At 41.5% G+C, this 14802-nt stretch overlaps 1 protein-coding gene across 3 annotated transcripts in view; it reads left to right on the top strand.

Annotated features, from left to right (window-relative positions):
• The first annotated feature begins 9134 nt into the window (after positions 1-9134).
• The window catches only part of RAB3IP (RAB3A interacting protein), a 29112-nt gene continuing 23444 nt past the window's right edge, over positions 9135-14802 (top strand). For 2 of the 3 annotated variants that reach the window (XM_032204400.1, XM_032204392.1), the window contains exon 1: positions 9135-9191. The gene's annotated coding sequence lies outside the window, so the exon portion shown is untranslated. Of the gene's footprint in view, positions 9192-9986; positions 10071-14802 lie in introns of those variants that run through there. The other variant, XM_032204408.1, reaches the window with a different exon arrangement.

Here is a 14802-nt window from a genome sequence, read left to right on the forward strand (position 1 = left end):
ATTGACAAACAAGGGCAAAGGACGTCCTTTGTTTTTACAGACATATATGGAAGACGGGAATTTGAGAGGTCTCATCTGCAAAAATAATTTTCAGAAGTTTCTCTAGATGTTCAGCTCCACTGGTGATCACTACTAATGGTGTATTTTGCATCCATGTTCTCTTGATTTGTTTTGGACAAATATAAATTGCAAAGGGACAAGAAGGCCAACGGCATCCTGGCTTGTATCAGAAACAGTGTGACCAGCAGGGCTAGGGAGGTGATTGTCCCCCTGTACTCAGCTCTGGTGAGGCCGCACCTTGAGTACTGTGTTCAGTTTTGGGCCTCTTGCTACAAGAAGGACATGGAGGTGCTTGAGCGGGTGCAGAGAAGGGCGACGAAGCTGGTGAGGGGCCTGGAGAACAAGTCCTACGAGGAGCGGCTGAGGGAGCTGGGCTTGTTCAGCCTGGAGAAAAGGAGGCTCAGGGGTGACCTTATTGCTCTCTACAGATACCTTAAAGGAGGCTGTAGAGAGGTGGGGGTTGGTCTGTTCTCCCACGTGCCTGGTGACAGGATGAGGGGGAATGGTCTTGGAGGTTTAGGTTGGATCTTAGGAAGAACTTCTTTACCAAAAGAGTTGTTAGGCATTGGAACAGGCTGCCCAGGGAAGTGGTGGAGTCACCATCCCTGGAAGTCTTTAAAAGACGTTTAGATGTAGAGCTTAGGGATATGGTTTAGTGGGGACTGTTAGCGTTAGGTCAGAGGTTGGACTCGATCTTGAGGTCTCTTCCAACCTAGAAATTCTGTGATTCTATGATTCTGTGAAAAATATTGTCATGCTGTGTAACTAAACAGGTTTCTGCTGTTACCATCAATGGGTGTTTAACAAGACAATGCAGTGCAGCACATGGTAGGAATCTATCAAATACAAGTTATTTAATTTCTTGGTCCTTCCTGCTTATTTTCTCTTGATTTTCTTTTGGTTTTCCAGTCTGCTACATTGGAAGATTTCTGGAAGAAAGTAATTAATATTGCGTGTTAGTGAAGCTTCAAGCAAACACGACAGTATCTCTAACAATACATTATACCAATACCCAATGAAATGTCATAATAACAAGGCTGAAATGTAGTATGAACAACATGAAAGAATCCCCTCGTTGAAAAGAAGTAAATAATTAAAGTGTTGGGAAGAGGGTGGTATTAAAGAAGCTGCTGTCAGATTTTCTCAGACAAGAATGGATTGGGTTTTGCTTTATTTTTCTACTTACTGTCACTAGCTGCTAGAATTCCTGTCTTAAACAAATGAACAAATTAACATAAAATGTCCTCTGACCTTAAGGGGAACATGTGGAGAGCTGCTGTGATATCTTGCAGCCTCTTTCATGAGAGAAACGGCAATAATTAAAAGTTAATCTACTGTGAGAGATACCACCATACTTAGCATCACTCAGTGCGGGTTGTGGAAATATACTTTAAAGCAGGCTGGTTTATCTCTGGAAGTCACATGGTAGGATACTTCAGAGGATTACAAATGAATTTGTCTGCAGCACAAAGCCGGCTGCCTCCACGGATTCATTCTCAGAGTCCTATAAGACCATATTCAGGAACACTTCATTTTGCATCTTCCTTGTAATGAAATAACCAGCATTTTTTGCATAGTAGTGCTGGGTTTGTTATTGGGAATATTGTTATTACTGTGATTGCTGTCAGCCTCAACAATCCTTTTATTGCCAGAAGGTGCACACACACCAAAGTGAACTGATAGCACAGCACGGGAGCTGTCAGACAGAGATGGGATGGACAAAGCACCACGAGTGAGGTGTCCAGGAGCCGGACTCAAAGGCCAATACCTGTGACAACTTTCTCTTGACTTAAAATAGAGCTAACTGCATAGCTGGGCATAACCAGTCTTTTTTACTTGGGGGATCTGTTGTAAAGCTGAGGTGCAATATACTGCCTTTGTTAGAGGTGAGGTTAAACCACGCTGCTGCAACTGATGGAAGAAACTATGCCCTAACTTACATGTAAATGTAGAGGCATGTTACCACTGAATCCATCCAGGACTGTAAGGGCAAGGGATTTTCTTGAGCTGCATCATGGGCAGAGAGGTTTGTGCAAATGTCTGACAGTATGAGTGAAAAAGGGAAAAATGAGGCAGAAGATATTCAAAGAATGATCTGGAACCTAAGGACAGACACAAAAGTGTCTGCAGGAAAAAGTGTTTAGAAAAAGCAAGTTCTTTTGCTTTAGATGTTTTCTGTAAAGGATTTGGAACCAGAAACTATTCATTGCTGCTGCACTTGGGAGAACAGGGTTATTGGTATTTGTGTATAAAAAAGGATTGCATTAGGATGCCTGACTACCACCAATTTCTCTTTGTAAAAGGAAAAAACTGACAAGAGCTCTTTTTCTTATTTACCTGATTCTAGTTAAAAAAAAATAACAAAACACACACACACAAAAACACCTAACAATACTTACAATGTTAAAAGAAGTCACTTGATAAACACATGAAAAGGATAAAACTGAGTGACCCAGATAGTCCTGCTAGTCCCTTAAAAGCCAGTTCTGGTTTTCCTCCCTAGCATACTTCAATGCTAAACATTTCTCTCAGAACTTCTGGTGTTTTGCAGATGTTGATTAAAGGGAAAAAAAAAAAAAAAAGAGTATAAGAAGAGAAGGTAGCAAATTGAAAAGCGAGTTTAGTGAACCGACATAGACAAACACAACCGGCCTTCCCTTTTTGTATTTCCACCTGAGCTAAAACAAATCCTCTTCTCTGCTTTCCGCAACTTTTTGGTTAAAAATGCCTAAATCCCCTTAGAAGCTTTTGCAAAATACACACTCTGCTGTTTGTTTACCTTGGTTCAGAATCGAAAGTCTCACTGCTCCCCCAGCCATGAGGTTCAGACTGTGAGCCAGGAGTGGACAGACCAAGCCCCAGGCTGGCTGGAAAGGGGGAGAAGCTTGTTGGGTTGCTGCCCAGCCAGATGACACACGGGTATGGCACGCTGCTAGTTGGGGGATTTATCCTTCACACTCCTCTGGGTAAATCCTTGTTTTGACTATTTTAGTGAGGTGGGGGAAAGCTTTTCCTGCCATGGTGAGTGTGGGTACATCCCAACTCAACATACGTAAATATTCATGGAGACAAGAGTCTTGGGAACGGCTGATACTTTGGAGGCCACTTTGCTTCCGTCTGTTAGAGGCATAGCAGAGTAATCCTTCTCTTTTTTAGAACTGAAACTGTTCTGGTTTCCATACCACATCAGCTTTTTTACCATCTATGGGACTGAAGAAAGGATTTCAGAAAACCCTCTCTGATCTGCTGCACCAAGCTCACAAAGCATTGCTACCATGGGCAAGTCAGCTCAGGAGACAAGGAGAAAAGGCCACTGGGGGTCATTCCTGTGCCCAGTAGAGTGATGTCCATACAAACTAGAAAATGCTGGACAGACGAAGAATAAAACAGCTTTTCTGTTGTGTAGGGAAATGGTTGGCAACTGCAAAAGCTTTCCTTTAAGACTGGTTTTACTCCTCAGAACATGGCAATAACTGGCAGCCTTCATTCAAGTCAGTTTCTGAATCTCTGTGTCACTGAGCAAAAATAATGAAAAAATCTGTCCTGTAAAGCTACATTTTGAATTTTTATAGAAACTTTGGTCTGAAAAAAATGAAGACTTCTGAAACACTTGTTTTCTGAATGTTATAATAGGGCCACATGTAATGGGGAAAGAGGAAGAAGTCTCAGGAATTTCAGTTTAGAGATGGATAAATCAAAGCACAGTGAAGGTGTCCTGATCCAAAACAGAACTGTGTATAAAACACACAATTCCTGAATCCTTACCCTATGTTTTTCACTGTTAGAGTATTTCACTAGCTAGAGTATTTGGTGGAGATATTTTTGGAATCTCCTCAGGTAAAAGGATTCTTGAGCTTTACAAATAGATTTATCAGAATTACAAAGTTTGGCTTTCAGGGTGTCAAGTTTCAGGTGAAAATGCATTTTGTATTTTTATTTTCTGATTTCTGAGTTCAGTTTTGGCATCTCTGCCATTTTCCAGCTAGGGATGAACATGGTGTACTATTTTTAATTGCACTCAGGATCTGTCCCTGGCTTGCTTCTAAAGATAAACAAGACCACATGTCAGTCCTTACATAAGTTGGTAAGGCCATTTCAGTCTTTTGTTTCTTCCGTTTAGTATTGAATTGCATTTATAAGCACCTTCAAAAAACCTAGAAGAATTATTTATTTTATAGGCAGCAGCAGAATCTGACTAGTTCAGCAACTTGTTTGCAGGATCAGCCCTATGGTCAAAGTGGACAATTTTGAACTAGCGTGCTCAAAGGGGAAGTTAATCCTTGTTACTTAATAGTTGCTTTGTATTCCTGGTCAAAATAAGAACTGATATTCTTTATTCATTTGTATTTTCCCTAATGAGGGTGGGTTCTGTGTAGTCGTATAGTTTTGTTTTGTTTTGAACACAGCTAAGAATTTGCCTTTCTTGTTATATTGTGTCAATGAGTGAGTTCTGCAGGTTGTGTATAGATACATGCCGTGCACTTATAATTAAGCAATACAAGTCTTTAACGAACATTCGCTTTTTAGACACCATTTGAAGCCCTTATTTCTCTTTTCTTATTTATTATGTTGACAAGTCTAACAGAGGAGAAGACTATGAACTGGTTTGAGGTTTTGATTCTGCAACAGATTAGCTATATGATTTGAGCAAACCATATGAGTCATTCCAAGACAAATGCAAAAGAAGCAATATACGTGATATAGACAGCTTTTGAAATTCCCTCCTATGATGTCATTAAAAAGTGAGGGAAACACTGGCTTGCATGAACTACTGCAAGACTGTACACGACTAATACAAAAACCATGCTCAAAACATGGTTTTGAATGGCCAGTTGTTAAAGCACGTCATCTCAGAGGATCATACTGGTTCTGATAATATGCTATACTTTAACTAATGACTTGGCTGATGGAACAATGCATGCACTTACTAAATTTGCAAGATATGAAGGGCCAGCATCTTACATGAACCATGAAGAAAGATTAAAATAACTCTTTAGTCTTTGAGAAAATGGAGGGGATAGATGATGCTGTCAAATACAGTAAAGATTGTTGTTTCCTGTAACCGCTGAGATAAGCTCTTTACCTCTTGTCCTACACTGCAGCAAAGGAGATTATGTTAGACTTTAGGAAGTATTTCTGGCTTGAGGATAGTTGGCAGTGGAAGGCACTGCATAGGGAGGCTGTGCAGCAATCTCCACCACTGGAAATGTAGAGAAAGAGTAAACATCAGTCTTGTCTATTTGCCTTATTTTTTTTAATTTTTTTTTTTTTGGGGGGGGTGGTGGTGGTTATTTATGCCAGTGTACCAGTTAGACTTGCTTTCCAAATGTGCAGGTAAAATGTTGAAGAAATATACTTGACTGAGGAATTCTTGTCTGTGCTGTGGTTCCTCAAACTCTATAACTGGTTCAGTTGAACTAGTAGAAGGAAAAATGTCTTTAGAATAGAGAAAAGTTACAACCTCTGAACCTTTTTTGTACTTTTTTTTTTTTTGTACAAAAAAAATTTTGTACATTTTGTACAAACAACAAACTTTTGTTGTTTCTTTACACCATGCTATGGGGTTGCTACACATGTGGGACTTCTATGAGTATATTCATCCTTTGGTTTGCTTGAGTTTATTGTTTTTTGAGATGGAAGAAATAATTACAGCTTATCCAATATTAAAAAACAATAAAAGAAACCAGCAAAAAATACCACAGGCAAGTAAAAACAAGATCATCTGTTTTAATTACCTGTGAAATTTTTGAGGCATCCTTCCACACTGGACACTCAAACATGTATTAAGAGAAGAATAATCTCCCTCCTTTTTTCCTCCCAACCTTTAGGAGAAAAGATTTGCTTAGCTGGCATTTTTGTTTGTGCATATATGCAACAAATTTTAAATCAAGTCAAGTCAGACCAAATAAAAATGCTGCTCTTGGTTTCTTTAAAGTCCTTCAGGAATTCTTGCCTTCAGCAGAGAAGACTGTGATGTCCTGGGCCTGGCTTCTGTGAAACACCTTTGTCTCTTCTGCTTTTTCTTCCCTGAAATAGGTTTCTTTATGTCCAGTGGGTTGTAACGACTAGTGAAAGACACTGTCAAACTGATGGTTTAAATGCAGTAGAAGATCTGGACAGACAAAGGTGCCATAGTCAGGGAGACTCTGAGCGATGAGGGAACTATTTGCAATGATGTTTGCCACATTTTGTTCAACAGTGACTGGACACAAGCTGCACTGATGAGACCACCACTCAGTACATGGATTGCTGTGGCCAAGTCTGACACTGCCAAGATATCTATCTGGCTTTTTTTTTTTTTTTTTTTCTTCAAGATATCTATCGTGCTCTCTTGGTTGTCACCTCCTTGGATGAACCTCAGACCTGTGCTATAGGTGCCTTTGTCTCTAGTCCTGTCTCTTGCTCTTCCTGACAAGACTTCTTAGATGAATCCTGGACCTGATTTGATATCTCACCTTTCATGGTCACAAAGCCTGTTGCTGTTGCTAGCTCTCGACTGTGCCCTCACTGGTGGGGTTGCCTGTGGCTCCCAGCTCATGATGCCTGGAGGAATAACCCCACTCTGACACTGAAGTACACCTCAGGAAACAGCCAAGGGTTGAATAAAAGCACTCTTTAAGACAAATATTTACTTTTCCTTTTTATGTCTCTGAATTTAATCCAAATTACTTTGACTTTTTAATTTGAACCATATAAATTATATTTTCTGGAGCTTGTTGCTGTCTGACTTCTTAAAGTATTATATACAGCAAAATACAGGAATATTCAGACAAAATAAATCTGTTGGTGATTAATTTTAGCACAGTCAAATGTCTTTGAAACTGTATTCCTTTTAGTTCTTGAAATGCAAGATGTCTAATCTGGTTAAGACAGCAGATTGTCATGCCAAGTACAGTCATGTACCGGATTAAGAACTATAGGATTACAGATCCTAATTATAGACTCTTGTCAGTTTACTATGTCTTAATACATTGTTTTCAACCTCTGATTCCACTTGTCATGTCTTCTTTGCAATCACGTTTTTAATGAGCTTCCTGACACATCTTCTAATTTGGCAAACCTGTATTCTGATACCACTGCACGTGTTCTATTGCATAGCAATACTAGGGAATTAAATAATTTTAAAGGTCAAAGCTCTTCAAACTGAAAACTCCCGTTCTATGAGGCTTCTTGCAACAAACTTCAAGTTACACTGCTATTTGAATACTTTGATTTTGCACCACTTAGTTTCTTGGTTTTCCAATTCCTTCCAGAAAAGCTATGGATGATGATTCTCTTCAGCCATTTTTGCTGTCTGAGCCCCATTGTAGTCTATGTAGATTCACAGGCTGAAAACTGGTCGAGAATATATTACCGTTTATAGGTAATATATTTACTTTATGATGAATGGCATTGATGTTTGTCTTTTGACATCCTCTTTGTAATATTATTTTGCCCTTGATGAAGCTCTTGCTTGGCGGATGCTATGGTTAATGTGTCACAGAGAACATTATTTGTCTGTGGCAATGTCCTGCAGGACTGGCCAAACGGGATTCTTTCACATTCAGTGGAAAGCTGTCAAGATAATTAACATTTCAATTATTGACTGGAACGTGGCCTAGATTCCTTAACTGATGAATGGGACAAGATCTTGTTTACATCTTTTTTTTTTTTTTTTTTTCTATTTTTCTAAAGTTCCTCACCAAAGTGCAGGGTGCAGTCAATGCAGCTGTCATTGGAAGCACGCTTCTTGGTGATCGCATTGGACCAGTGGTAAAATTGAGCCCTGGCTACGGCAGCTTTCCAACATTTTGCCTACTGCTTCTAAAGACATATAAACCACAAAACAATGCAGACCAGGACTTCAAAGGTTAAAAAAAAAAATAAAAAAAGCAAAGTGCGCATGTTAACCTCTGAAAAGATGGAAAATTGCTTGATCTATTGTGGTTGTATCAAGGTGGCCTTAACGAAGGCTAAGGACATAGGTAAACCAAGATTAGAAGTAGTAATCTCTCTTTATCGGACAAACTACTAGAGCTGGAAAAACAAATCTTTTTAGCGTGTGAGCTCTGTTTTAGCTGTATACTTGACGTTATTTCACAAGTCTTGTGCATACAAGTTACAATTCAATCTTCATTACATGCATTAGACAGGCTCCGTCCCAATTTGGGGCAGTGCATGTCCCATGAATGAAAAACCACTGCATAATGATGTGGTACACATTTCATTTTCTCATTTTTAATTGCGTAACAGAATGTCTTTGTTACTGTATATTACTAACCCCAGGATTATCAATTTCCTTGTGTTTTTCATGGTAACAGACTTTAATAGCCCTGCCCTTGTGTGCCCTCAAACAAAAGTGGTGCTGCAACCCTCTCTTCCGGACCATGCGCAGAGGCACAAAGTGTTGATGGATCTGTCCTGAAGTTATGAGTCCGTCTGCAGTCTGTCTGTCCACACTGTCTTCTCAAGCACACCACCTGAAACCATTTGCTCAACCACAAGCCTCCACTACCTGCGTTGGCTGGCCTAGAACGACCAGCCAACAACACTTTATAGCCTGTGTGTTTCCCATGGACAAGTGACCCATGGCTCTAGTGCTGCCACTGACCGACCCAACCCGTCCTACCATGCCATGCCACCTCCTTCCCTCAGCCATGGGCCCTTGTGGCTTGGCTACAAGGGGTGAGAAGATGGTGAAATTTAGGTTGAAATTAGGAGACGTTTCTTCTCAGAAAGTGTAGCCAGGCACTGAAATGGGTTGTCTAGGGAGGTGGTGGAGTCACCTTCCCTGGGGGTGCTCAAGGAGAGGTTGGACGTGGTGCTTGGGGACATGGCTTAGCGGGTGACATTGATGGTAGGACGATGGTCGGACCAGACGATCCTGAAGCTCTTCCCCAACCTTTACGATTCTACGGAGGTCACCTCCAGCCTCTTCCCGGCGGGCTACCTCCGCCACAGCCACCCAACCACCCCCATGCCCCACAACGGCGGCGCCCCCCACCCTCTCCCCTCTCCCCTCACTCCCGCCTCGGCCGCCATGCGGGCGGGGCGCCGGCGGCTGCCATGCGCGGCGGCCGCCCAGCGAACCGCCCCCCGGCCGGCTGCGGGGACGCGGGGCGGCGGCGGCCGCTGGGGCTGGCTCGGCGCAGGTACGCGGCGGCGGCTCCGCTCTCGGTCCCGGTTCCCGGTCCCGGTGCTCCCTGCGGGTCTCGGGGGCTTCGTGAAGCATCGGCAGCTGCGCCCTTGAGGCGCTGGGAGGGGGGGTCGCGGTGCGGGGTCGCCCAGCCCCGCCGTGCTGCCCCGGCCCCCTCGCGGGGCAGGTGGGAGGGGAGGCGGCCCGGGAGCGTGTGCCGGCCGCTGGGGGAGAAATTTGGGGGCGAGACCAAAATCTGGAGGGGTTTTCCGGCGGTGTTTGGCTTGCGGCTCGGCGCGGGGCGGGTTAAAGCCGGGCCTGCCGCGGTTCTGCCTCGCCTGGTTCGTGTTACCTGGTGGGGAGGAGGATAAATAATTCACCCTCCGGTCCCCTTTTTAATAAGTAACAAGCGCCGGCAGCCGGCGGGTCCCGTTGCAGCCGGGGGGAGGCAGCCCCCAGCTCTCAGCCGCCGCCGGCACCGGGGGAGAGCTCGCCGGGACGCCAGGTCAACCGCTCCCTCTGCTCCCCGTCAGCTTGCAGCTTTTCCCGCAAGATTACCCTGTATTTTGGCTGTTTTTTTTTTAATTCCCCTTTTTCCTACGGCGTTTAAAATACTACTATCAATCGGCCAGAAGTTGTATCAGGCTCTTTAGTAGTATCCTAGCCATTTCTTCAGACGTAACATTGCTTTAAACTTACCTGCGCGCACGGTGAGGAAGCTTTGCGCGCCTCGAAAACTGCGGCCGCCCTGACTTAAAGCTCGCTAATCAAATATTTTCGGTGTTAGCTGAAAAGGAGAGGGTCTCCAGGCCAAGGCTCGGCAGGAATTACACTGCCGCCACGCTCGGAGAGAGCAGGCGCCAGCCCGAGGAGGCTCCGCGAAGTTCTTCCCAAGGTAAGGCAGAGCTGAGGGGCTCCCTGCCTTAAGGACACAGCCTGGAGAAAGGACACTGCCTGCAGCCGAGTGCCTTGGTTTGGGCACTGCGAGCTGAACAGCCTTCTGTCAACGTCGGCTCACAACAAATCCTGAAGTATTCCACCTCTCAAAGCACTGGTTTTCCCCTCGAATAAGAGGTGTGCTATCTAGCAGGCTCTAAGCCGTGGTTATTTATAGGTTTCACAAGCACTTTGTAAATATAGATCTTTGAATCGTGTGCTGCTCGTTTCTTCCCGTAAGGGGTGCAGCTTGCTGTCTGCACCTCTATTTTTTCTAGCTGAAGATATCCCCGTAACAGTTTTCAAATAAGCTGTTTTTAATCATCGCTTCAGCAAGACACAAATTGTTTTAATTTTGTGAAGTCTTGCTATCAAATAGTCTTACACGTTTCTTTAAAACTGTGTGAATTAGTGTTTGGCTGGTTAACAGGGTAAAGAAGGGAAAAACACCCACATGGCATTATATGACAAAACTAGGGGGGGTGCAATAGAAAAATATTATCATAATTAGATAATACTTAGAAAATTATCATGCGTATATGAACCAAGAGTGTTTTTGGTTTTTTTTTGCTAGCTTTTAAATTCTGTAGATTTGCCTACCTGTTTCTTTTAGTATTGATTGGTAAATACGTTGTGTAGGGTCACTTACAAATATAAGTTGCATTTAAGGACTGGAGTAGTTGAACACTATTTTCTCTTGTGTTTTGCTGTCCTCAAAATAACTTGTTGCACATTTGCACTCCTTAAATACGAAGTTCTATAATAATTTTAAAGGTGGGAATTTTCTGCAACCTTTAAGGGAATGCCTGTGCCAAGTCTTGAATTGTGTACGTGCAATGAGCTTGCAGCAACAACAGTGTTTGAACTTGTATGAATTTTGTGGCTAAGCTTATATATAAAACACTGTTTAGTCCTGTAAAAAAAATAATAAAGAAATCGCCAAAACTCTTTATCCAGAGCTAACATCTAATGAATATCTCATACGGAATAGCTGTAGTTTAGTTGGTGTTTTGAACCTTAAATTAACATCCACATAAACCTTACAAAGAATTTTAGTTTTTAAACTGCCTGCTTGTGTCTGGTAGGTGTTGGTGTGGAGTTACAGGACTTAACTGGGCTGTTTCATTAAAAGGTATTTATTAGTCTGCCACCGTAATTCCCTGCTGAGTCCTTTGGGACTCGAAACATATTATGTTCCAGACCATAAATGCCAACTATTTCAAACCTGATTTTTTTAAGCCCACTGAGAAGAATGCAGGCCTTATGGTGTGTCAGTCCTTCTGAGGAACTGGTCCAAAAAAATCCCCTCTCCTGGCCCGCACCCCCCTGCTGCTACTGCCCACTCCTGTGTTAATAGAGGTGAGCTTTGGAGTCCCGTAAATGAAGCCTTTGAGACTTCATTCTGTTTTGAAAAGCCTTCTGTATGAAGATTAAAACACTCTAGGTAATAAGCTCGTTTTTTGGTAACTGCTGACTAGAATTTGCGTGTCATCAAAACGTGCAGAAGTAGTAACTTCTTTTTCCTTGTGTCCTCCTCCTTGAGCAGGTAACAGTTGTGTTGTGTTGGTGCTCTTCATCAAAGCTAAAAATGACGCTTTTGACGTGTGAAATGTTGCTGCTAAATGGGCTGTAGCAGTTAGGAAATTGCTTTTAAATAACACCAGGCTGAAGATGACAACTTTGAACAGCTTGTGAAAGACAAACTGGGTTTGTAGCAGGCAGTCTCAAGTCTCAATTTTTGCGTTTTCAAGAGAAAACAATCCATGATAAGTTGCTGCTTTCCAGGGAGGTTGTGAGCATTTGGTTATCGGCTGCTCCTGTTCAGACAGTAGCCGAACCCTTCTTAGGGTAACATGAAAACTAGATGAAGTGTTTTAATTTGACCGTTGACAATGTTCACACTTCTTGTTTCTTGTTAGAAACCATAGAGGCATATTAAATTGTTGTTCAACTCATTTCTTTTGTAGTACACTTTTATTTAATCTTAGATAAATGGCATGTTTGTGCATAGTTTCCTCAGAAAGTTATGTGGATAATCAGCAGTGCGAGTGGGGCGGCGGAGATATAATGAAATGACAACTTACGCCAAATTGGCTTTATTTCCAGATGAAGGTATAAGGAAATTAGCTTACGCTGTTGTTTCACGCTAGTTTATTACAGCAGTTGAATTTTGCATGTCATCCAAATTGCACGCTATCACCTCAGACAAAAAAAAGCTTCATGTTCTTCCACAGCAAGGCTGTTGCTAGTGGATGATCTGAACACCCCACCAAGCCTTAAACCTATAAGATTTAATAACACTGAAATTTAGTGTTTTTTTTTTTTTTTTTTTTTCAACCATTACTTTTAAGAGCTCTTTCCCAAAAGATAACTTTTTTTTTTTTTTTTTAAGACTGCTTAGCTTTTTGCGTGTATGTCTGGTTTCATTAAAGCAATTAAAGCATAATGTGTGTTTGGCAAGCATTTGGTAACAACGTTCTGGTGTTGGCCAGTCTCAAAACAGAGATACTCGATGTAGGCTTCTTCGCTGGGCAAACCACCCGTACCAGGCTTCTTCCTGCTCACTGCAAAGTGAGAAGTAACGCTAGGGAGGAAAGAAGTTGTGAATGGGAAGTGTTTTACACAGATGGTACACCTGTGAGTGCCCATTTGAAAGAGTTTAGCTGAAGGGCTTTTATTTTCAGCTCTGCCAGTTAACTTGTGGAACTTTCTTACTTACTGTATGAGAAAGAGCTTGCTTTTTAATAACTGAGAAGGTACGTGTAGGTTTACTTACTCATAGATCTGTCTTGTCTGTTTAAGCTGAGATTGATACTTAATGGACAAGCAGAGTGACAGTCTTGTAAATAAAACTCCTTTTTTTTTTTTTTGGTGTTGCCCATTAAGTTCACTGCAGGATTTAGGCACTTTAGGAGGAAAAGCCCTCGGATTCATTGCAGCAGGGGCGTGTAGGTGGGATAGGTATTTTTGATAAACATGCTACTTGTAGATGATGTGATAGTCTGGGAGGAGAGCTGGAAATGGATTCGAAAGTCTGGAAGGTAATAAACAGGCTTATTACATATACATATATATATATATATATATATGTTTCTGTGCAAGCCAGCATGACTTTGTGCACTTCATAATGTAGCTGGATTTGTGTAACTTATCACAAGGATAAGGAATGGCATGCCTTCAGGTCTGCTGTTTACTTGGTGTGCTTGCTACATGGTATTTGGACATACTAAGAACACATTCAACACTGATAATTAAATTTTTCCTGAGCACTTTCTTGCTGGAAATGGCTAAATAATACTTATTTAAGACCAGTTTTGTGAAGAAACTCATGGAAAATTTCAGCTCAGTGGGATATTCTTGATTTCTTTTTTTCAAGATGGCAGTAGTTAGCTTATTAAATGCTAAATGCTGACACGCAGTAGTTTTACTGTAGACCTGAACACATTTTTGGATGTTTAACCTTGAAGAAACGTCCTATAGCTTTGGCAGTCCCTTGGTTTTAATTTGTTGAGTCAACAGGTTTTATCATCATATAGAGCATATAATTAAAATGTTTGCAATAGCTAAGAAGAACTATAGGGAAAGCAAACAAGAATATTTGCCAAACTTACTTAAGCAAAACTCAAAACTTAGCTCTTTGTATTACGATAGAAAAGCTCCAAAGTACAAAATCGTGGCAGTTTTCTTTGTAAATGATGCTTGCACAGCTGTTGATCAAAACGGACTTCTGCATAGAATTTTAAAGTGTGTAGGTGTCCCTTTGTGTTTATGTAAGGTCCTTTTTCTGTGCTTTAAGTCTGGGCAGTTTCATAGCGGTGATTGTTTTTTTAGGGGAGCAATTAACAAAGAGCAGCAACACTGTAGGCAGCTCGCTGTCTGAACAAATTATTTTCTACCTTTTGCTCCAAATGTACTACATAATGCAGTAAAACAACTTGTTTAACGTGGATGTGTGAGTGCTCAGTACAATACTTGAGGCAGAAAGCAGTTTTGAATGGTGTTCTTTGAGGTTTAAGGTGATCAAAAAGTGTTGATGTAACTAAAACTTTTGTGTGTGCACTCTTGAGGATTCCATTCCTGTAATTTTCTGTGTGTTTTATGAAATAATGAGCAGGACGTTCATACAACAGTAAGTAGATGGCATCTCTTTGTGGTTAGGATCTGCCATCTTTCTAGATCTTCTCTTTACCTGCTCTTTTCAACAGAAAGAGCAAAGCAAATTTTCTCTATAAAACGCCATGGATTCTGTCAGATGCTGCAGTTCTTTTCCATGTAAGGTATCTCTGCGAAGCCTGAATCTTGTCTTCATTTATAAACTATGGAGGATGCTCTTTTTGCAGTGAGTAATCACTGCTAAGTGATTCCTTCACAAATTTCTTCATACTACTACCAGTTCATAGTTTTGAATCATGCAAAGATTTTATGATCTGATAAGCCGTGGAGAAAATCAGAGCTTCTCTATTGTGGTTTGTATAATTCTTGTTCTACCACGTTGATCTTATGAAAAGCATGGAATGAAAATGAAAAGTTAATGAGTTAAATTGGCCACGTCGCCAATTCACCGTACGCTTTTGCATGCATTATATGGAATTAATTCATTTTTGTTATAGTACTTATTAAATACACAATCTTCACTTAATTATGTGATATATTAAATGGACATCAGCATGCTTCATGGGAAGTCTTATCGA

Source organism: Aythya fuligula, chromosome 1 (assembly GCF_009819795.1).
Source record: "Aythya fuligula isolate bAytFul2 chromosome 1, bAytFul2.pri, whole genome shotgun sequence".
Classification (NCBI taxonomy): Eukaryota; Metazoa; Chordata; class Aves; order Anseriformes; family Anatidae; genus Aythya; species Aythya fuligula.